Genomic DNA, 25,708 nt, shown 5'->3' with positions numbered 1-25,708 from the left:
CAGTTGATTGAGGGTGGAATTGAACCCAGATCCCTGGCAATGTGAGGCAGCAGTGCTTACCACTGTGCCATTGTGCTGCCCACAGGTCAGCATGTGAAGTGATTGAGGAGAAGGTCGATGTTAAATCAAGTAAGTCTAATAGGAAAACAAGCAGGGTTAGGTTAATGAACACACTGGACTGGCAACCTGTAATGTATTTATTTTATTGCAAGGAGTATAACAGATAATGAAAATGAGTTTAGAGCCTGCTTAGTATATAGGATTACAATGTTGCAGCCTTGACAGAAACTTGGTTGAGAGAAGGATTGGACTGGCAGTCAGCATTCCAGGGTTTAAATGTTTGGGGTGAGATAGAAAGGGGTGGGGAGTTACATTGCTGATTGTAGAAAATTTCACAGCTGCACGAAGACTGGACATCTTGGAGGGCTTGTCTAATCAGGCCATACGGATAAATCTTAGGAATAGGAAAGGTGCAATCACTATGATGGAGTTAGTCAATCGGCATTCCAGGAGCTGGTGGGAGATAAAGGAACAGATAAAAAAGTAGATCATGGAAATATGTAAAAATAACAGGGGACAAGAGAAAGCTTTGGCAAACAGGGTTGAAAAGAATCCAAAGGGATTTTACAAATACATTAAGAACAAAAGAGTAACAAGGGAGAGGATAGGGCCCCTCAAACATCAGCAAGACAGCCTATGTCTGGAACTGCAGGAGATGGGGGTGGAGGAGGGAATATTAAACGAATATTTTGCGTCAGTGTTAACTGTGGAGAAGGATATGGAAGCTAGAAAATTTGGAGGAATAAATAGCAACATTTTGAAAAGTGTCCATATTACAGAGGAGGAGGTGCTGGCTGTCTTAAAACGCATAAAAATGGATAAATCCCCAGGACTTGATCAGGTATACCCTCGACCTCTATGGGAAGCTAGGGAAATGATTGCTGGGCCCCTTGCTGAGATATTTGCATCATCGAAAGTCACAGATGATGTGCCGCAAGCCAGGAGGTTGGCTAACATGGTGCCAATATTTAAGAAAGATGGTAAGAAAACCATAAACCAGTGAGCCTGACATCAGTAGTAGGCAACTTGTTGGAGGGGGTCTTGAGGAACAGGATTTTCATGTATTTGGAAAGGTAAGGACTGATTAGAGATAGTCAGCATGGCTTTGTGCATGGGGAATCTTGTCTTACTAACTTGTTAGAATCTTTTGAAAAAGTAATGAAGAGGATTGATGAAGGCATAACGATGGATGTGATCTATATGGACTTCAGTGGGGTGTTCAACAAAGTTCTGCATGGTACACGTGTTAGCAAGGTTAGATCACATGGAATACAGGGACAACTAGCCATTTTGATGCAGAACTGCCCCTATGGCAGAAGACAGAGGATAATGGTGGAGGGTTGCTTTTCAGACTAGAGGCATGTGACCAGTTATGTGAACAAGGATCGGTGCTGGATCCACTGCTTTTTGTCATTTATATAAATACTTTGGATGTGAATATAGGAGGTATGGTTAGTAAATTTGCAGATGACACAAAAATTGGAGGTGTAGTGGATAGTGAAGAAAGTTACCTCAAAGTACAATGGAACCTTGATCTGATGGGCCAATGGGCCAAGGATGGAGTTTAATTTTGATAAATGTGAGGTGCTGCATTTTGGAAAGGCAAATCAGGCAAGGGTAGCAGGTATAGGGAATACTGGATGAGTAGAGAAATTGAGATTTTGACCAAGAAAAAGAAGGAAGTATATGTCAGCCATAGACAGAAGGGATCGGGTGAATCCTAGAAGAGTGTAAAGGCAGTAGAAATATACTTAAGAGAGAAATCAGAAGGACTTATATATTCAATGGTAAGGTCCTAAGGAGTGTTGCTGAACAAAGAGACCTTGGAGTGCAGATTCATAGTTCCTTGAAAGTGGAGTCTCAGGTAGATAGGATAGTGAAGATAGTTGTTTGGTATGTTTGCCTTTATTGGTCAGTGGATAGAACAAAAGAAGTTGGGAAGTCATTTTGCGACTGTACAGGACATTGGTTAGGCCACTTTTGGAATACATGTAGTTTTTCTTTAACGCGATGTTTGCAAACCTGCATTATAGAAAAATCATGCTTTAGAAACAGCGCTTAAATTGTTGGTGATATAATCGTGATACAGCCAACACACATTTAAAAGTTTGTGCTTTAGAAACAGTGTTCCCAACTCATCAATCGTGTTGCAGTGAATTTTTATTAACGAAATGCGCATTATAGCAGAACGACCTGGACTCATTCAGTTCTGGTCTCCCTGCTGCAGGAAGGATGCTGTGAAACTTCAAAGGGTTCAGAAAAGATTTACAAGAATATTGCCAGGTTTAGAGGGTTTGAGCTGTAGGGAGAGGATGAGTAGGCTGGGGCTATTTTCCCTGCTGCGTCAGAAGCTGAGGGGTAACCTTATAGAAATTTATAAAATGATGACGGTAAATAGACAAGGTCTTTTCCTTGGGGTGGTGGAGTCCAAAATTAGAGGGCACAGGTTTAAGATGAGAGGGGAAAGATTTAAAAGGGACCTATGGGCAACGGTTTCACATGAAGGATAGTACATGTGTGGAATGAGCTACCTGAGAAAGTGGCGGAAGCTGGTGCAATTACAGCATTTAAAAGAAATCTGTGTATGTATATGAATAGGAAGGGTTTAGAGGGATATGGGCCAAATGCTGGTAAATGGGACTAGATTAATTTAAAACCAAAAGAGAATGCTGGAAAATCTCAGCAGGTCTGGCAACATCTGTAAGGAGAGAAAAGAGCTGACGTTTCGAGTCTAACTGACCCTTTGTCAAAGCTAAAAAAGGGGGAGAAATAGGGAGGTATTTATACTCGGCTGAGAGAAGGTGAGTCATGGCTCCAGAAGCAAAGGTAGCAATAAAGAGATGTCTGGTTGGCATGGACAAGTTTCCATGCTGTACAGCTCTATGATTCCAAGAGGTTGGTCAAAAGGAAAAAGGAAGCTTTAATAAGATTTAGAAAATTGAAAGCAAGCAAGTCCCTTAAGGAATATAAAGGAAGCAAAAAAGAATTTAAACAAGAAATTAAGAGGGCTAGAAGGGGCCATGAAATGTTCCTAATCTGTAAGATTAAGGGTGATCCAAAGGTGTTTTATCCGTATAATAGGAGCAAGACAGTAAGTAGGGAAAGAATAGGTCTACTCAAGGTCCAAGGTGGGAATTTATGCATGGAGCCAGAGGAAGCGGGTGAGGTCTTTAGTGAATACTTTACATTGGTATTCACCAAAGAGAAGGATACAGATGATGGTAAGATTAGGGAGGGATATGTTCATTTTCTGGGATATGCCAGTGTTGCAAAGGAGGTGGTGTTGGGTGTCTTGAAAACACTAAGGTAGGTAGGTCCCCAGGGCCTGATGGGATTGATCCAAGGATACTGAAGGAAGCAAGGGAGGATACTACTGGGGCCTTGACAGAGATCTTTGTATCTTCTTTAGCCACAGGCAAAGTCCCAGAAGACTGGCAAATAGCCAATGTTGTTCCTTTGTTTAAGAAGGACAACAGGGATGGTTGAGAAATCATTGGGGAAGATTCTTACAGGTAGGATTTACTTGCATTTGGAGAAGAGTAGATGTATTATCGATGGCTTTATGTGGGGGAGATCTTGTCTCACAAACTTGATTGAGTTTTTTGAGAAACTAATGAAAATGATTGATATGGATAGGGCAGTGGATGTTGTCAACGTGGACTTTACTGAAGTAATTGACAAAGTCCCTCATGGCAGATTGGTCCAAAAGGTTAAATCACATGGGATTCACAGTGAATTGGTAAGCTGGATACAAATTTAGTTTGGTTATAGAAGGCACAGGGTAGTTGTGGAGAAGTAGTTTTCTGACTGGAGGTCTGTAACCAGTGGTGTTCTAAAAGATCAATGCTGGCACCTCTATTGTTTGTAATTTTTAAAATTCACTTGTTGGATATGGGCATAGCTGGCTGGACAGCATTTATTGCCTGTCCCTAATTGCCCTTGAGATGGTGGTGGAGAGTTGTCTTCTTGAACCGTTGCAGTCCATCTGCTGAAGTTGATCCACAAAGCCATTTGGGAGACAATTCCAGGATTTTGACCCAGCAACAGGGAAGGAGCGGCGATATGTTTCCAAGTCAGAATGATAGGTGGCTTGGAGGGGAACTTAAAGATGATCGTATATATCAACAATTTGAATGAAAATGTAAGTGGTCTGATTACTAGGTTTGCAGATTCCACAAAATTCGTGGAGTTCTGGATTGTGAGGAAGATTATCGAAGGATACAGTAAGACATAAACGTGTTGGAAAGTTGGACAGAGAAATGGCAGATGGAGTTTAATCTGGACAAGTGATGCATCTTGAGAAGTCAAATGCAAGAGGGAAGTATATCATAAATGGCAGGATTCCTAGATGATTGATAATCAGAAGAATCATGGAATGAAGTCCATAACTCCTTCTAAGTGGCATCACAAGTAGATAAAGTGGCAATGAAGGAATAAGTCATACTTGCCTTCATCAGTCAAGGCATTGAGTATAAAAGTCGGCAAGTCATTTTGCAGCCCTATTAGACTTTACTTAGGCCACATCCAGAGTATTGTGTACAGTTCTGATCACAACACAATTTGGAGGCTTTGGAGAGGGGTTACAAGGATGTTGCCTGTATTGGAGTGTAATACACTACCTCTTTTAGAGATAATAAAGAGAGGTTGAGTAAACTTAGATTGTTTTTGATAGGGTATTGAAGGCTGAAGAGCGACTTGATAGAAGTATATAAAATTATGAGAGCAATGGATAGGGTTGATAATTAGAGTCTTTTTTCCAAGGGTGGAAATTTCAAACACTAAGGGGCATAGATTTAAGGTGAGAAGGAAAGGATTTAAAGGAGATGTGCAAGGAAAGTCTTCTTTACAGAGGGTGATAGGTGCCTGGAACATACTGCTAGGAGAGGTGACCGAGGTGGATATGACAGCAATGTCTAAGAGGTATTTAGACAGACACATGAACAGGCAGACAATACAAGGATATGGACCATGAGCAGGCAGATGGGATTAGTTTAGAATGACACCATAAGAACATAAGGAATAGGAGCAGGAGTAGGCTGTTTGGTCCGTTGAGCCTGTTCTGCCATTCAAAAAGATCATGGCTAACCTTCTTGTGGATTCAGCTCCACTTTCCTGCTCGCTTATCATAACCCTTAATTCCTTTATTGTTCAAAAATCTATCTATATCTTTGCCTTAAAAACATTCAACAAGGTGGCCTCAACTGCTTCATTGGGCGGGGAATTCCACTGATTCACAACTTTGGGTGAAGAAATCCCACCTCAACTCAGTCTGTACCCCATTATTTTGAGGCTATGCCTATAGTTCTAGCTTCACCCTCCAGTAGAAACAATCTTCCTGAACATAACCTCCCTGCTTCTATCCTATCTATTCCCTCCCTAATTGTATGTGTTTCCATAAGATTCCCACTCTTCTAAATTCCAATGAGTATAGTCCCCGTTTATTCAATCTCTCCTCATAAGCCAATCCTATCAATTCAGGAATCAATTCAGTGAATGTCCTCTGCACCCCATCCAGTGCTAGTGTATCCTTTCTCAAGTAAGGAGACCATAACTGTACACAGTACTCCAGGTGTAGCCTCACCAGCAACCTCTCCAGCTGCTGCATAACCTCTCTATTTTTAAACTCCATCAGTCTGGCAGTGAAGGACAACATTGCATTTGCTTTCTTAATTACCTGTTGCACCTGTAAACCAACGTTTTGTGATTCATGCATAAGGACATCTAGATCCCTTTGCACAGCAGCATGCTGCATTTTTCCCCATTTAAATAAGTCTATTTTTCTGTTATTCCTACCAAAATGGATGACCTCACATTTACCAACATTGTACTCCATCTGCCAGACCCTTGCCCGCTCATTTAACCTATCATGGTTCGGTACAAACAAGATGGGCTGAAGGCCTGTTGCTGTGTTGTACTGTTCTATATTCTATAATGGCATAACTAATTTCTGCTTAGAGAAATCCATATTAGGTGTTCAGCTGAGGAAGTCTGCTTCAAATATATCCCTTCATTTATACATTTTCAGACACAAATTCTTCAGAAAAAAGAAAATCTCTAACTTGCTTACTCCAGTTGATACAAAACACTAATATACTGAATTGAAGGAACACTTATATATTCTTACTAGATTACCATCACCACACTACCAATATAACATTACAAACTGAACACATTTGCACTGCCTGAGCTTGTGGGTCTTCGGTCCGACCACCGTAACTCTTATCAGGCAATGCAGTAGATCACAAGCTGGAGGCTGTCTCTAAAAGAAGGACCTTCTCACTCTTGACAGTTTAAACCTCAGTGGTGAAATAGTCGCTGAAATGTTCTTTCTTTCTGGAACAGATGGTGTGATGTCTGCAAAATATAATGAACAGTCATTAGTAATATTTTAAACATAGGTAGTATTGTAGCATATAAAACCTGGCAGTATGTTTTTTCATATGTGATTAATTTTGATGTCTTTACTAATTTATTTTGGAGAACTTTATTTAGGCTAGAAAAATCAATTTGACTATAATAAATATGATAACTAGTAATTCTAATGAATTAATTTAAGAAATAGTTCATAAGAAAGCACAGCAGAAGAGATTATTATCCTTCATACTTAGGTAATCTATTTAGTAACTTAAAAAAATCTTATTGGTTCTTCTTCAGTATCCTTTGTGAAAGCAGCAAGGCAATTTCTAGCAGTTTCTGGAAACTTCTAGTTCTACACTATACAAATTTTATAAAGGTTTCTTTTTGTCATTGTCAGAGTGCCCACAGCTAGTCTGATGTGCTTCGTATATATCTAAAGAACTGATATGTCAGCAGAGGAGGTAACTTAAGAATGATAATATCAGCCCTTATGAGCTTTGATTTAGCCCATTTAATCTATGTTCCTGTTTTCATTCTGTAGGGGCCTTGGTATTCAGGATTGCAACAAGTTCTACAAGTTAATTGTGAAATTGGTTATCACGCTCCTCTATACATTATTATGAACAATTAGGCTGATTGATTCATGGATAATACCTCAACTGTTGGTTGTTTTTCCATGGGACACTCCTAGCAAGATTTCAGGACGATGTGATTTCTGCATGAAATCTGTTTGACAAGATAACATTGTAGAAATTCCGGGAGAACACACAGTGTTCAATGGTTTTAAATGCCATATTATTAATGATGCAAGGTAGTGCATATTCAAAACAACTCAAGTGTAAATAAACATTTCTGGGTTTCAAAAACAGAACAACAATGTTGGATTGTTTTAGATGTATATCCCTGCTTATCTATGGTAAAGTAGTTGTTACCTATATAAGCATTACATTGTGCTTTCAGCCAAACATGAAAATGCTAAATTTCCATTCAGAAGACTCGAAGGCTAATTCTAGCCTCAGTTCACATTCTATGTCAGCTACCTTCTGTTATTATGTTTCAACAGTTCTCACCCAAACGTTTATAGATAGATGGCTTACGGTTATGCATCCTATACTTAGCAATTAAAATCATCCTGTCACAGTAATCATATTTCTTTGGACAAAATGTATACATTTTGTATTGACTGCTAGTGTCATGGACCAACACCAAAAATATTTCAGTTCTGACTATGTTGCATCAAAATTTATAATTAAAAAAAGTTCTTGGATTGCCCCATAATGTATCATGTATCAATGTAATGGATCTATAAGCATTGCTGCAGTGGTATATTCAAGAATGTGGAATCCATTATCTGACTGAAAGTTAGATAACATTAAAACTTGTTTCCAAGCAGTTTATTCTTGTTCCAAGCGGTGGCACAGTGTCTCAGTGAGTAGCACTGCTGCCTCACAGCGCCAGAGATCCGGGTTCGAGTCCCATCTTGGGCCACTGCCTGTGTGAAGTTTGCATATTCTCCCCGTGTCTGCGGGGTTTCCTCCAGGTGCTCCAGTTTCCTCCCACAATCCAAGGATGGGCAGGTCAAGTGAATTGGCCATGCTAAATTGCCTATAGCGTTAGGTGTGTTAGTTAGGGGTAAATACAGGGTGGGTTACTCTGCGGAGGATTGGTGTGCACTTGTTGGGCCGAAGTGCCTGTTTCCATACTGTAGAGAATGTAATTATCCAATCAAAATTTATACCTAAACACAGTTTATATTTAATGTAATAAAATGTCTTGATATTTCACAGAAAGTTAAAAAGTACAAAAATATAACCAAAGACTAAAAAGGAGATATTAAATCATGATCAAAAATTTGATCAAGGAGGTAACTTCTAAGCAGTACCTTAGAGAAGGAAAGTGAGGTGGAGAGGAACCAAGAGGTTATTACAGAACTTAGGATCCAGGCAACTGAAGGCATAGCCACCAATGGTGATTTAATGGTTAGAATGATTAAAGTGATGAGAGAAGTGAAGTGGTTAAAATCGGAGTGCTCAAGTGGCCAGATATAGAAGAGCACAAAAATCTCGGAGAGATGTGGGGCTGGAGGATGTTATTGGAATAAGAAAAGGTGATGTCATGGAAGGATTTAAGACAGAAATAAGATTTTAAAAATCAAAGTGCTGTTTTAGATTAGATTACATTACAGTGTGGAAACAGGCCCTTCGGCCAACAAGTCCACACCGACCCGCCGAAGCGTAACCCACCCATACCCCTACATTTACCCCTTACCTAACACTACGAGCAATTTAGCATGGCCAATTCACCTGACCTGCACATCTTTGGACTGTGGGAAGAAACCCACACAGACACGGGGAGAACGTGCAAACTCCACACAGTCAGTCGCCTGAGGCGGGAATTGAACCCGGGTCTCTGGCGCTGTGAGGCAGCAGTGCTAACCACTGTGCCACCGTGCCGCCCACGGTGATGGGCATATGGGTCAATGAACACACGTAATATACATGAATGGAACAAGTGATCAGTGGTGTACTGCAGGGATCTGTTCTGGGATCTCTGCTATTTGTGATTTTTATAAATGATTTTGATGAAAAAGTGGAAGGATGGGTTAGTAAGTTAGTAGCTGGAAATGTGTTGCTGGAAAAGCGCAGCAGGTCAGGCAGCATCCAGGGAACAGGAGAATCGACGTTTCGGGCATAAGCCCTTCTTCAGGAATGAGGAAAGTTTGTCCAGCAGGCTAAGATAAAAGGTAGGGAGGAGGGACTTGGGGGAGGGGCGTCAGAAATGTGATAGGTGGAAAGAGGTCAAGGTGAGGGTGATAGGTCAGACTGGGGTGGGGGCTAAGAGGTCGGGAAGAAGATCGCAGGTTAGGAAGGCGGTGCTGAATTTGATGGATTTGACTGAGACAGGGTGGGGGGAGGGGAAATGAGGAAACTGGTGAAATCCGAGTTCATTCCTTGTGGTTGGAGGGTTCCTAGCCGGAAGATGAGGCGTTCTTCCTCCAACCGTCGTTTTGTTGTGGTCTGACGATGGAGGAGTCCAAAGACCTGCATATCCTTGGTGGAGTTGGAGGGGGCATTGAAATGTTGAGCTACAGGGTGGTTGGGTTGGTTGGTCCGGGTGTCCCAGAGGTGTTCTCTGAAACGCTCCGCAAGTAGCCGGCCTGTCTCCCCAATATAGAGGAGGCCACATCGGTTGCAGAGGATGCAATAGATGATGTGTGTGGAGGTGCAGGTGAATCTGTGGCGAATATGGAAGTTTCCTTTGGGGCCTTGGAGGGAGGTGAGGGGGGAGGTGTAGGCGCAAGTCTTGCACCTCCTGCGGTTGCAGGGGAAGGTGCCGGGAGTTGAGGTTGGGTTGGTGGGGGGTGTGGATCTGACGAGGGAGTCACGGAGGGAGTGGTCTTTACGGAATGCTGATAGGGGAGGGGAGGGAAATATATCCTTGGTGGTGGGGTCCGTTCCTGAAGAAGGGCTTATGCCCGAAACGTCGATTCTCCTGTTCCCTGGATGCTGCCTGACCTGCTGCGCTTTTCCAGCAACACATTTCCAGTTCTGATCTCCAGCACCTGCAGACCTCACTTTCTCCTTAGTAAGTTAGTAAGATGGCACGAAGGTTGGTGGAGTTGTGGATACTGTGGAGGGCTATTGTAGTTTGCAATGGGACATTGACAGGATGCAGAGCTGGGCTGAGAAGTGGCAGATGGAGTTCAACGTGGAAAAGTGTGAAGTGAATCATTTTGAAAGGTCGAATTTGATTGCAGATTTCAGGGTTAAAGGCAGGATTCTTGGCAACATGGAAGAACAGAGGGATCTTTGGGTCCACGTCCATTGCTCCCTCAAAGTTTCCACCCAAGTTGATAGGGTTGTTAAGAAGGCATATGGTGTGTTGGCTTTCATTAGCAGGAGGATTGAGTTTAAGAGCCACAAGGTTGTGCTGCAGTTTTTTAACCTGGTTAGACCACACTTGGAATGTTGTGCTCAGTTCTAGTCGCCTCATTATAGGAAGGATGTGGAAGCTTTAAAGAGGGTGCAGAGGAGCTTTACCAGGATGCTGCCTGGATTGGAAGGTTCATCTTATGCAGAAGGGTGGGGGGAGCTAGGGCTTTTCTCATTGGAGTGAAGAAGAATGAAAGGTGACTTGGTAGAGTTGTGCAAGATAATGAGTGGCATAGATAGAGTGGATAGCCAGAGACTTTTTCCAACTGTGAAAATGGCTACATTGAGGGGGCATAATTTTAAGGTGATTGGAGGAAGGTTTAGGGGAGATGTTAGAGGTCAATTCTTTTCCCAGAGAGTGGTGGGTGCATGGAATGCACTGTCAGCAGTGGTAGTGGAGTCAGATACATGAGGGAGATTAAACTGGCTCTTGGATAGGCACATGAATGACAATAAAATGAAGGGTATGTAAATTAGTTTGATCTTAGAGTAGGATAAACAGTCAGCATGACAATGCAGACCGAAGGGATTGTACTGTGCTGTGTTGTTCTATGTTCAATGTTCTGTTTTTGAATGATTTCAAGAAGGAGATGGATGTAGATGTTAGGACAAAAGGAATCAAAAGTATGAGGCAACAGCAGGTACTGAGTGCAATGATCAGTCATGATCATACTGAATGGTAGAGCAGGCTTGAAGGACTGAATATCCTACACCTGCTCCTTTTTGTTTATAGATCCATAGACAACGTACAGTGCAGATAGAGGTCAATTCAGTCCATCGGGTCTGCACCAGCCCTCAGAAGAGCACCCCACCCTATTCCTATAACACCACATTTACCATGACATACCCACCTAGCCTGTACTTCCCAGGACACTATTGGGCAATTCACCATGGCCAATCCAGTTAACCTGCACATCTTTTGATTATGAAAGAAAACCAGAGCACCTGGCAGAAAGTTATTCCAACACAGGGAGAAGGTGCAAGCTCCACACATAATTACCCAAGGCTGGAATCGAATTTTGGTCCCTGGCATTGTGAGGCAGCAGTGCTAACTACTGTGCCACAGTGGTGCCTGTGTATATGCCAATGTTTCAATGAACTTAAAGCAAATTATGACATAATATCTGGAGTTATGCATAACTTCAAGTTTACAGAGGATAGTAGGTAGACCAACTATGAATGCAGTGGAATAGTCAAGTGTCAAGGTAATGAAGGCAAGAATGAGGGTGTCAGGCAACAGAAGAGATAAGACTGGGTGAAGTTAGGTGATGCTACAGCTGGTCACTTAATGATTCCTTAATAATGGCATGAATAAACAGTTGGAAGTTCAGCTGGGGAATTGTATGTGACAGCAATGTGAACAAACTGATGGATATCAACATTATACTGCATCCGACATTTTTTTTCTACTTAATTTGTCCAAATTAAACTGAAGCTTCTCTCCATCCTCCTCAAAGTATACCCTTCCACCCAGCTTTGTGTCTTCTGCAAACTTGGAGCTATAATATGTGGTTTCCTTATCTAAATCATTAATATGTAATGTGAATAGCTAGGGCACTGATCCCTTTGGTACCTCACTAGTCACTGACTGCCATACAAAGAAAGACCCTTTATTCCTATTCTTTATTTCCTATCTGCCAACCAACTCTCAATCTATTATAGTACATGACACCCAATCCCATGCACTTTCATTTTGAGTGTTAATCTCTCTTGTGAGACCTTACTGAAAGTCTCCAGAAAATTCAAGTAACCTACATCCATTGCCTCTCTCTCCACTCTACTACTTACATCCTCAAAAAGTTCCAGCAGGTGCATCAAGCAAGACTTTCCCTTTGTACATCCAGAGTCTAGATTAGAATGGTGCTGGAAAAGCATAGCAGTTCAGGCAGCATCCGAGGAGCGGTAAAATCGACGTTTCGGGCAAAAGCCCTTCATCAGGAATACAGGCAGAGAGCCTGAAGGGAGGAGAAATAAATGAGAGGAGGGTGGGGGTGGGGAGAAAGTAGCATAGAGTACAATAGGTGAGTGGGGGAGGGGATGAAGGTGATAGGTCAGGGGGGAGGGGGTGTGGAGTGGATAGGTGGAAAAGAAGATAGTTGATTTTAACCCTACTGAGGACCTACTGTAAATCCTCTTGCAAGGATGCCTGCCTTGAAGAAGTTTTCTCCTCTCTACAAGAATCTCAGGGAGTCCCTCTCCCACTGCAACTCCTAGGTCATTTCCTCTACCCTGAAGCTCTTCAACCATGTCCTGAAACAAACTCACTACTACAGCCACATTTGCTTCCTCAGTGCCTGCCTCTGTAACAAATTTCCAGCTCAGCACTGTCCCCATGACTTGTCCGACCTGCCTATCTTCTTTTCCACCTATCCACTCCACCCCCCCGACCTATCCTCTTGATGCTGGTGTTAGCAGAAGAAGCATCCTGTAGATTACCAATGTAATAAAGGAGATGAAGGGAAGGAGTGTTAATCCAGTGGCATGCACATAGATCATACAAGCAATTCTGACCTGTTTCTACTTAGTTTTTTCTCTTGCTGAAATGTTAACAGGGAGCCATGTTAGTCGGGAGCATTTCTGCAGCCATAGAAACCATTGCAGTCCAGTCTGGCCTTAACTTTGTTTATTGTCCACAAATGGTATTTTCCAGAAGTACTGCATCAACTGGGGTTGGGAACATTTGTCGTTTCTTCATTGCCTAGCACAGAAACACTGATTTCAATTGTTGCTATCAGTGAAATGCACCAAAGATCAATCTCAAGGCATTCCTGACCTTGTATTATTCCATTAATCAAAATTTCCATGGAATGATAAATTTTGAAGTATTATAATCAGAAATAAACAATCCATTAGCAAACAATACTCTATTCAATGTTGAATCCCTCCAATCAGGTTTTCATCCTGACAGTACAGAAAATTATTTCAGCAAAGTCACAAAATATGTGATTGTGACAAAATTAAACAACCTCTCTTCATCCTTCTTAATCTATCTGATTAACCACATCATCCTCCAATGCTTCAATGTCATCCAGCTGGGTGGGATTACTCTGACATGGTTCCATTATTATTTGTTTTGTGATGCTGAATTGAGAGTTTTCTTTTATTCTCTTGTGAAGCATGGGTGTCACTGGCTGGTCAAAATTTATTGCCTATCCCTAGTTGCCCTGTGAAGGTGGTAGTGAACTGCCTCTTGAACTGCTGCAGTCCACATGCTGTAGGTTGACACACAATGCTCTTAGGAAAGGAATCCCAGAACTTTGACCCATCAACAGGGAAGGAATATATTTCCAAGTCAGGATGGTGAGTGGCTTGGAGTGGGAGACTTGGAATTGGTGGGGTTCCCACATTTCTGCATTCCCATATTCCCATATTCCCACATTCCCATATTTTGTGACTTTGCTGAAATAATTTTCTGTACTGTCAGGATGAAAACCTTCTAAATGGAAATGGTCTAAATGGGTTTCCAAGGTGTTGTGTAAGGAAATTTGGTAGAATTCTTCAATGCATCTTGAAGATAATACACATCCTTCTAAAGAATGTCAGTGATGGAGCGAATGAATGCTTGTGGATATGGTGCCAATCAAGCGTGCTGTTTTTTCCTCGATATTGTCAAGTTTCTTGAGTGTTGTTAGAGCTGCGCTCTCCAAGAAAGTGGAGTGTATTTCATCCTGACTTGTGTCTTGTAGATGGTGGATAGGCTATGGGAAGTCAGGATGTGAGTTACTACCAAGGACTCCTAGCCTCTGACCTGCTTTTGTAGCCACGATGTTTATGTGACAAGTCCATTTGTGTTTCTGGTTGATGGTAATCCCCCAGGATACTGGTAGTGTTTGACTCAGTGATGGTAATGCTGTTGAATGTCAAGGGACGGTTGTCAGATTGTCTCTTACTGGAGATGATCATTGCCTGGTATTTGTGTGATATGTATATCTGACTTCAAGGTTTTCATTCCAGTCTGGCAATCCTCTTGTAGTGCAGTAGTAGCATTCCTACCCCTGCACTGGAGGGCTTGTGTTCAAGTCCCAACTGCTCCAGAGGTGTCTAATAACATCTCTGAATAGGTTGATTGGAAAAAATAGGTTAATAAAAACAAATTAAAAATAACATGGGAAATGTGATTAGACCATGGCGAACAAAGGGAATTAGAAATAACATTAAATATACAAGAAATATGCATGCAAATTGACCAAAAAAAAAGTAATAGATCTGCAGATTGGGAGATACAAACACTGATTAAGGGGGAGAAAAACAGTATGCCAATAAGCTTGCAGGGAGCATTCAAGTCAGTAGTAAAGGTTTCTATGGGTACTCGAAAAGAAAAAAGGTTAATAAAGACAAATATAGGTCCAGTACAGTCATAAAAAGGGGAATTCACAATGGGGAATGAAAAGAGGACAGACCAAATAAATGCATACTTTAATTCTGTTTTCGTAAAGGAAGACACAAATAACAAGTCAAAAATATGAGGGAACATGGGGTCTAATGGGAAGAAGGAACTAAAAGAAATTAGTATTACTCTTTGTAGGTAAATGGCATTGGAGAAACTAACAAAATGAAAGACAGAATCACCCCAAGGCCTGATAACCTTCATCCCAGAACACTTAAGAAAGTTGCCTTAGACATTGCAGATGCACTTACTCGTGGTCATCTTCAAAACTTCAATAGGATCTTAGAACAATTCCTGGGGATTGGAGGGTAGCTAATATGGGACCCACATGCCCATCACCGTGGGCGGCACGGTGGCACAGTGGTTAGCACTGCTGCCTCACAGCGCCAGAGACCCGGGTTCAATTCCCGCCTCAGGCGACTGACTGTGTGGAGTTTGCACGTTCTCCCCGTGTCTGCGTGGGTTTCTTCCGGGTGCTCCAGTTTCCTCCCACAGTCCAAAGATGTGCAGGTCAGGTGAATTGGCTATGCTAAATTGCCCATAGTGTTAGGTAGGGGGTAAATGTAGGGGTATGGGTGGGTTGCGCTTCGGCAGGTCGGTGTGGACTTGTTGGGCCGAAGGGCCTGTTTCCACACTGTAAGTAATCTAAGATTGGATGTACTCTGGATCCATGCATCATGTGTGTTGCATGCATCATGTGTGTTGGGCATATATACTTATTCCTTCACCACAGAATCAATATTCTGGAATTCGCTACTTGTCTTCATTGCTAGAGTACCATTTCCACAAGGACACCAGTAATTACAGAAGAGGAACCTTCACTATCTTCTCCAAGCAATGAGGGCTGAATAAAATTTGATCTCTCTATGGTCACTACAAATACATTTTGTAAATTGTACTATTTGTCATTAACTGGAGAATTCTAATATTCTTGAGCTATACTCTCAAATAAAAACCGAAAGAACTGTGAATGCTATAAATCAGAAACAAAAATAAAAATTGCTGGAAAAGCTCAGTGGGTCTGGCAGCATCTGTGAAAAGAAATCAGAATTGACATTTTGGGTCCGGTGACCCTTCCTCAGAACTGATGGTAGCTAGGAAAATGTCAGCTTTTATGCAAAAGATAGAGCCCAAAGAAAGAGAAGAATAATTGGACAAAGGAATGGATAATGATTTGGCTAGGATGGTGAATAGCTGTTAATGGAAACTGTAAGTGGCTAACAATGGGTTGTGTGTAATAGCAGACTATGTGAAAACAAGGCTCTGGTGTGTGGAGGTGAGAGTTAGGACATAGGAGAGTTCAAGCCCGAAAGTTATTGAACTTGATATTGAGTCCAGAAGGCCTGAGACAGAGATATTGACCAGGCAACAAGGTGGTGTGTTGAAGTCGCGGGCAATTGGAAGCTCAGGGTCATTTTTGCAGGAAGAACAGAGGTGTTCTGCATAACGGTCACCAAATCTATGCTTCGTTTCCCAAAGTAGAAGAAACCACATTGTGAGCAACAAATGCAGGAGACTAGATTGTATGAAGCGCAGGGAAAGCACAGCTTCATCTGGATGGTTTGGTCCTCAGTTCCGAGGAAGTGTCACCGAACCTGAAACATTAACTCTGATGTGTCTCCACAGATGCTGCCAGACCTGCTGAGCTTTGCCAGCAATTTCTGTTTTTCTTTCTAATTTAAAGCACCTGCAGTTCTTTTGGTTTTTAGTCATGATTTAACTCACTGGCACATCTCTTCTAGGCATGCCCACCTTGATGGAGTTCTGCTGCTCTCTCTGACGAGATTTCCGTTCCAATCTTCTTTCTTGTCCGCCATTACTGTCACTCCTGTATTTGACCAGATATTTGCTAAAACTCATTTCCACAGACATATCGATTTCTCAGTGCCTCCAGTTCAGACTCACCCCATGTGGATTCCAACTCAAGTTTAATCCCTCATGCTTTGAATCCAGGTATGTCCACAATGTTCAACGTTCCATGGACATTTGCTCTCGCCGCATCTGGAGATCCACCTTCAGTGCCGTGTGTTGTCATATGCACACTCTTGACCTCTGTCTCTCCAACAGCATCGCAAAATGCTGGCTCAAAACTGCACTACTGCACAGTTCCACTTCATCCTCAGGCTCATTCATCTTGCTAACAAGAACCATTTCTTTTCCTTTCAGGCATTAAGGCACACAAGATTCAACAAGTCAGAGATACCCATGGCCCTCTGGAACCTTCCTCCCCTCTCCTTCTCTTTGACTCCATCCCCTCCCCCCAACCCCACCTCCTGTCGGGTATTCACCATTCCTCCTAACTTTCTGCTCTCCGATGCTGAACATTCTGTATTCAGCAAAGATCTCAGATTTATGCCTCTGCATCCCCACCTTAATGAATTTTGGGCACAACATGACAAGTTCATTTCTTTGGACAAGAGTTTGCTTCCCATCCCACAGACCCCTTTGCCCACCTCCAACACTGTCCCTCCATCTGGACTCCTCCCTCTGGCCTTCTACCTGCACTTGACCTGTTCATTGAGAACTGTCAACGTGACTTTGGTCACCTGAATTTCTCTGCCGCCTCCCTACCCCAGCCCATTCCAACCTATCTCCCCACAAATGACTGCACTCTTTGTGCTCAGATCCAAATGTGGCTTTGTTATTAAGCCTGCTGATAACAGTGGACAAAGTTAAAAATCACACAACACCAGGTTATAGTCCAACAGGTTTAATTGGAAGCACACTAGCTTTCGGAGCGACGCTCCTTCATCAGGTGATTGTGGAGGGCTTGATCGTAACACAGAATTTATAGCAAAAATTTGCAGTGTGATGTAACTGAAATTATACATTGAAGAATTGATTGTCTGTTAAGCCTTTCATCTGTTAGAATACAGCGATAGTTTCACTTCTTTCATGTGTAAATCACAAAACCCTTTTTTTTAAAGTTGCATTCTCGGGTTAGCTGTTAACAAGGTGATAGCTAGACAATATGTTGAAGGTGTTAGCCCCCAGTGCTCTCTGTCTATGACCTGATGTTTAGATTGATTCCAATCTAAAAAGTGAGATAACAAAGTTTTACATAAATTCATGCAGTTTTTGAGCTCAGAGTTCTACATGAATGTATGTGGTTTTTGAGCAAAGTGCAATGTAACTCTGAAAGTACCAAAAACATTCACCACACAAAATATATGTGTGCATGTGGGTCTTTGTCTGTCTGTGTGTGTGTCTGTCTGGGGTGGGGGTTGTGAGTGTTAGAGAGAGAGAGAAAGAGAGAGAGAGTGTGTGTGTGTGTGTGTGTGTAGTGAGTGCAGAGTGTCTTAAGTCTGTGAGCGGGTGCATGTGTGGGAGTCTGTGTGTCTATAAGGGTGTGTGTGGGTGTCTGTGTACGCGTCTGTGTGTATCTGTGTCCGTGTGTATGTGAGAGTGTGTGTGTGTAGGAATATCTGTGTGTGTGTGTAGTGCAATGGTGGTCACCTGTAATGTGACATGAACCCAAGGTCCCGGTTGAGGCCCTCCCTATGGGTACCGAACTTAGCTATCAGCCTCTGCTCGGCCACTTTCCCCTGCTGCCTGTCCCGAAGTCCACCTTGGAGGATGGTCACCTGAAGGTCCGAGGCTGAATGTCGCGGACCACTGAAGTGTTCCCCAACTGGGTGGGAACCCTCAGAGGCTGAGCGCCAGCTCTCAGAAACCTCCTCCTGGCTCCCTGAACCATGGCCCTATCATGGAACATCAGGCCATTGTATCAACTATGGTCACATCTGGTGATCTCCTCTCTTCCCACTGCCTCCAAGCTGATAGTGTCGCAACCCCACACAGCTTGCTTCTAGCTCCTTCTGAAAATCTACAAAGAGGACTGCATGGCAAGACCCATTGTTCCTGCTTGCTCCTGCCCCACAGAACTCATCTCTTTCTACTTTGACTTGGTCTTTCTCCCCTGTACAGTCCCTGTCCATGTATATCCAATTCATTACATGATGCATTACTCCAGTTTCGAAATTTCCAGTTTGCAGGCTGCCACCACCTCCTCTTTACCACGGACGTGCAATTCCCCCTGTACATTCATCACATCTCTCCACTTCTTCCTGGAACAAAGGCCTCAACCATCCTACCAATCACTATCCACCTTAACAGCTGCCTAAATAACTTCTCTTTTAATTCCTCTCATTTTCTTCAGGTCAGAGGGCCGGCAGGGACACCTGCATGGCCCCGAATTATGCCTGTATCTTTAAGCATACATGGAACATTCCGTGTTCCAGTTATATTCCACCCCTATCCACAACTCTTTGTCAGATATATCAATGATATCATCAGTACTGATTTCCTTCTCTTTTGGAATTGGAAAGGTTTATCAACTTCCAATTTCTATCCTGCCCTCACTTTCACCTGGTCCATCACTGACTCCTCCCTTTTTTTCCTCAACATCTGTTTCTATTTCTGAAGATAGACTAGCCACTAATAGCCACTATAAAACACTGACTCACACAGTTACCTGGACTATACATCCTTGCACCCAGCTTCCTAAAAAGACTCTATTCCATTCTCCTGGTTCCCCGTCTCCGTCACATATGTTCCAATGATGTCAACTTCAACAAGGGAGCCTTTGAAATGTCCACCTTCTTCCTCGACTGAGGACTCCCCAGCACTGTTGTTGACAGTGGCCTGAACTGGATCTGACTCATTTCGTGCGCTTCGGCCCCTACGCCCACTTTTCCCTCCCACAATATTGATAGGGTTCCTCTTGTCCTACTATCCCACCAGTATCCACATCCAGAAAATCATTTGCTGCCATTTCCACCATCTCCAGCAAGATACCAACCAACAGACACCTATTGCACTCCCTCCCTTGTCCGCCTTTCACAGGGACCATTTCCTCTTGGACATCCTGCTCCATTCTTCCTTCACTTTCAACAACACCCCACAGCCCCACGGCACCTTCCCCTGTAATCGCTGAAGGTGTAACACCTGCCCATTTACCTCGTCCTTCCTTAGTATCCAAGGGCCCAACACACCTTCCAGATGAAGCAGTGTTTTAGCTGCACTTCTTACAATCTAGTCTATTGCATTTGTTGCTGACAATGTGGTCTCCTCCACATTGGGAAAACGAAGCATAGACGAGGTGACTGCTTCACAAAACATCTATGTTCTTCCTACAAAAATGACCCTGAGCTTCCAGTTGCCTGCCGTTTCAACACATCACACTGTTTATCTGTTCAACTGTTTTCCTCTCTCTTTGGGCTTTATCCCAACTAATGTTTACTTCCTACCCCCTGCCCACACCCCTTCTTCTGCATAAAAGCCAACATTTTCCAAGCTACCATCAGTTCTGAGGAAGGGTCACCAGACTTGAAACATTAACTCTGATTCATTTTCACAGATGCAGCCAGACCTGGTGAGCTTTTCCAGCAATTTTGTTTTTGTTTCTATATTCTCAAATGTTAGCTTCTGAAAAGGAAGGAGGAAATAGAGTCATAGAAATATACAACACAGAAACAGACCCTTCGGTGCAACTCGTCCATGCCAACCAGATATCCCAACCCAATCTAGTCTCATCTGCCAGTACCCAGCCCATATCCCTCCAAACCCTTCCTATTCATATACCCATCCAGATGCCTTTTAAATGTTGCAATTGTACCAGCCTCCACCACGTTCTCTGGCAGCTCATTCCATACACGTACCACCCTCTGCATGAAAAAGTTGCACCTTAGGTCTCTTTTATATCTTTCCCCTCTCACCCTAAACCGATGCCCTCTAGTTCTGGATGCCCCGACCCCAGGGAAAAGAGTTGTCTATTTATCCTATCCATGCCCCTCATGATTTTATAAACCTTTATAAGGTCACTCCTCAGCCTCCGACGCTCCAGGGAAAACAGCCCTAGCCTGTTCAACCTCTCTCCATAGCTCAAATCCTCCAACCCTGGCAACATCCTTGTAAATCTTTTCTGAACCCTTTCAAGTTTCACAACATCTTTCCGATAGGAATGAGACCAGAATTGCATGCAATATTCCAACAGTGGCCTAACCAATGTCCTGTACAGCCGCAACATGACATCCCAACTCCTGTAGTCAATACTCTGACCAATAAAGGAAAGCATACCAGATGCCTTCTTCATTATCCTATCTACCTGCGATTCTACTTTCAAGGAGCTATGAACGTGCACTCCAAGGTCTCTTTGTTCAGCAACACTCCCTCGGACTTTACCATTAAGTATATAAGTCCTGTTAAGATTTGCTTTCCCAAAATGCAGCACCTCACATTTATCTAAATTAAACTTCATCTGCCACTTCTCAGCCCAATGGCCCATCTGATCAAGATCCCATTGTAATATGAGGTAACCTTCTTCGCTGTCCACTACACCTCCAATTTTCGTGTCATCAGCAAAGTTACTAACTATACCTCTTATGCTCACATCCAAAAGATTTATATAAATGAGAAAAAGCAGTGGACCCGGCACTAATCTTTGTGGCACTCCACTGGTCACAGGTCTCCAGTCTGAAAAGCAACCCTCCACCACCACCCTCTGTCTTCTACCTTGGAGCCAGTTCTGTATCCAAATAGCTAGTTCTCCCTGTGTTCCATGAGATCTAATCTTGCTCACCAGTCTCCCATGGGGAAACCTTGTTGAAAGCCTTACTGAAGTCCATATAGATCACATCTACCGCTCTGCCCTCATCAATCCTCTTTGTTACTTCTTCAAAAAACTCAATCATGTTTGTGAGACATGATTTCCCATGCATAAAGCCATGTTGACTATCCCAAATCAGTCCTTGCATTTCCAAATACATGTGCATCCTGTCCCTCAGGATTCCCTCCAACAACTTACCCACCACCGGCATCAGGCTAACTGATAGATAGTTCCCTGACTTGTCCTTACCACCTTTCTTAAACAGTGGCACAACCTCCAGAATCCTGGCACCTCACCTGTGACTATTGATGATACAAATATTTCAATTAGAGGCCCAGCAATCACTTCCCTAGCTCCCACAGAGTTCTAGGGTACACCTGATCAGGTCCTGAAAAAGTATCCACCTTTATGCGTTTCAAGACATCCAGCACTTCCTCCTTTATAATATGGACATTTTTCAGGATGTCACCATCTATTTCCCTACATTCTATATCTTCCATGTCCTTTTCCATAGTAAATACTGATGCAAAATACTTGTTTAATGTCTGCCCCATCTCCTGCAGCTCCACACAAAGGCCGCCTTGCTGATCTTTGAGGGGCCCTGTTCTCTGTCTATTTTCTCTTTTGTCCTTAATGTATTTGTAAAAACCCTTTGGATTCTCCTTAACTCTAATTGCCAAAGCTATCTCATGTCCCCTTTTTGCCCACCTGATTTCTCTTTTAAGTATACTTTTATTGCCTTTATACTCTTCTACTCAATCTATCATGTCTATACCTGACATATGCTTCCTTCTTTTTCCTAACTAAACCCTCAATTTCTCTAGTCTTTCCTTTCACCCTGACAGGAATATACTTTCTCTGGACTCTCATTATCTCATTTCTGAAGGCTTCCCATTTTCCAGCCGTCCCTTTACCTGCGAACATCTGTGCCCAATCAGCTTTTGGAAGTTCTTGCCTAATACCGTCAAATTTGGCCTTCCACCAATTTAGAACTTCAACATTTAGATCTGGTCTATCCTTTTCCATCACTATTTTAAAATTAGTACAATTATGGTTGCTGGACCCAAAGTGCTCCCCCACTGATACCTCAGTCACCTGCCCTGCCTTACTTCCCAAGAGTAGGTCAAGTTTTGCACCTTCTCTAGTAGGTACATTCATATACTGAATCAGAAAATTTTCTCATACACACTTAACATATTCCTCTCCAAACCCTTAACACTATGGCAGTCCCAGTCTATGTTTGGAAAGCTAAAATTCCCTACCATAACCACACTGTTATTCTTACAGATAACAGATCTCCTTACAAATTTGTTTCTGAATTTCCCTATGACTATTAGTGGGTCAATAATACAATCCCAATAAGGTGATCATCACTTTCTTATTTCTCAGTTCCACCCAAATAACGTCCCTGGATGTATTTCTGCGAATATCCTCCCTAAGTACAGCTATAATGCTATCCCTTATCAAAAATGCCCCTCCTCTCTTGCTTCCCTTTCTGTCCTTCCTGTAGCATTTGTATCGTGGAACATTAAGCTGCCGGTCCTGTCCATCCCTGGGTCACGTTTCAGTAATTGCTATGATATCCCAGTCCCTGTTAGGCCCCTTGCATTGAAATAAATGCAGTTTAATTTATCAGTCCTACCTTGTTCACTGCTTTGTCCCTGCCTGCCATGACTGTTTGACTCACTTCTGTTCTCAACTGTACTAGTCTCAGATTGATCTCTTTCCTCACTATCTCCCTGGGTCCCACCACCACCTCACCCCACACCCACACCTTACTAGTTTAAATCCTCCTGAGCAGCTATAGCAAATTTCCCTGCCAGTATATTAGTCCCCTTCCAAATTAGGTGCAATCCATCCTTCTTGTACAGGTCACTTCTACCCCAAAACAGCTTCCAATTATCCAGAAATATGAATCCTTCTCCCATACACCAGCTCTTGAGCCATGCATTCATCTGCTCTATTCTCCTATTCCTGGCCTCACTAGATGGAGCACCAGGAGTAATCCAGATACTACTACTCTCAAGGACCTCCTTTTTAAATTTCTGCCTAACTCTCTGTAATTTCCCTTCAGAATCTCAACCTTTTCCCTTCCTATGTTGTTGGTTCCAATGTGGACAATGACCTCCTGCTGGCCCCTCTCCCCCTTGAGAACATTCTGCACCCTCTCTAAGACATCCTTGATCCTGGCACCAGGGAATCAACAGACCATTCTGATTTTTTGCTGCTGGCCACAGAAACATGTCTGTACCTTGGACTAGAGAGCCCCCTAACACAATTGTTTGCTTGGAACCCAACGTACCTCTCATTACATTAGAGCCAAACTCAATAGCAGAAACATGGCTATTTGTGCTACATTCACCTGAGAATCCATCACCCCCTACATTTTCCAAAACAGCATGTTTGTTTGAAATGGGGATAGCCACAGAAAACTCCTGCACTAACTGTCTACCTCTCTTACCTTTCCTGGAGTTAACCCATCTGTGTGACTGTATCTGACTTTTGGGACTCCATGTACTGCAAAAGCTGCTTGTATAATTTCTATCATTGTACCTGTTTTTGATGAATGAACTAACCATTTTGAATGGGCGTGCACAATGACTAAGAAAATTTGAACCCATGAAAGGGCGGGCACAGTCAACGTGTAACGGATTCTAGGGTTTACTCAGCCGTTCCCACGAATGTGGGGGATCTGCAGGTGGTAAGTTTTGTCCTTGTTGGCACTCTGGGCACTGCCCCACCAATGTGGCTTTGTCTGCATCCAATCCCAACCACCAGACAATCTTGCCAACATCTTCATTTTGGACAACCCTGGATGACCCTGGTAGAGTTCAACCAGTATCTGGCAGCAACGTTTGCTTGGGACAATCACACTTACTCCTCATAATAAAGTGTCATCCTCTGCAGTGATCTAGCCTCACGGGTTCAGAAAGGTTTCAATTCTTGTTGTGATGGCTCTGTTTCCCCCATCACCACCAGCTGCTTAAGTTTTGCCAGGACCAGATCTTTTTGTGTCCACAGCTGATATTGTCAGTGGTGACCGGAAAGGTGTGCAGAATGTTTGAAACCAGAACAAATTCTTCCAGTGGCCACACTACCAATGGTGTATCTGCCAGTGGCAGGCAGCTCAAGGCATCCACATTTGCAACTTGGCCTCCTGGATGGTGTTCTAACTTGTGCACTTAGTATGCAGTTCCAACAGTATGCACTTAAAATGAGAGCTCATTGTTTAATTCAACCTGAAGCTATGAATGGCATGGCCTTGTCCTCTTTGAGTAGCCCTGGCAGTCTATTACTATTACAAATTTTCATTTGTAAAAGTATTAGTGGAACTTTCTTACACCAAAGATGGCTGCCAAATCTTCCTTCTCTATCTGGACGTATTTGTGCTCTGTATCAGCCGAAATTGGAGAAGCAAATGCTATCAGGCTTTCATCTCCATTGACCCATCTGTGAGCCAATACTACCCTGATACTGTACGTGGAGGCATCACGAATCAGCACTAGATCTCACTTGGGATCGTAGTGTGCCAACACCTTAGACAATGATCACTTCTTCATTTCCCCAAAGGTTTTGTCTTGGCTAGGAGACCATTTTGAAGGCTGACCCTTTCTCAATAGCAGATGTAAGGGTGACAGGATGGAGACCAGGTTACCTATGAACTTTCTATAATAATTTACCAATCCAAGGAAAGACCTAAGTGGGACCCGGGGCACCTTTGATTGTCCTCACTTTATATTCCAACCCAGACTCTTGTAGGTTACTTGGGATGCCTGGAACACACATTTTTCCCTTCTAAGGCACAGGCCCACCTTGGAAAATATCTAAGGACTGTGTCCAAGTTCTCTAAGTGCTCTTTTTTGATCTTCCCTGTTGTTAGCATGTCATCTAGATAAATGGCAACCTGGGGTAGATCTTGTAAAGTGTCCTCCATCATCTGCTGAAAAATGGCACAGGCTGATGATACCCCACATCCCACTCTTGTCACCACTGAAATAACTCCACAGGTGTTGGTATCCTGTTATCAAGTCACCTTTTATTTACACGTGCATAGTACTTGATACTGGTCCAGCTTCCTCAGAGCCAGCTCTTAGAGTGAACAGAATCTCTGATGCTCCTGTTTATATCTGTCAACCAGGGCTCCCTGATTAGACCAGATTAATAGCCCCAATCTGGGAACTCATATTCTATGAGGTCCACCTGGCTGACCTTGTTACAATTGCAAAGCTGTATAAGTCTCAGGACAATTGGCATTTGGAATATTGTGCACAGTTTTGAGCCCTGTATCTAAGGAAGAATATGCTGGCCTTGGAGAGGTTCCAGAGGAGGTTCACAAGAATGATCCCAGGAACGAAGGGTTGTCGC

The sequence above is a fragment of the Chiloscyllium plagiosum genome, unplaced genomic scaffold, assembly GCF_037043375.1.
Source record: "Chiloscyllium plagiosum isolate Xiang-an unplaced genomic scaffold, Cpla_swu_hap1 HiC_scaffold_2, whole genome shotgun sequence".
NCBI lineage: Eukaryota > Metazoa > Chordata > Chondrichthyes > Orectolobiformes > Hemiscylliidae > Chiloscyllium > Chiloscyllium plagiosum.
Note: the sequence above shows the minus strand (reverse complement) of the source record.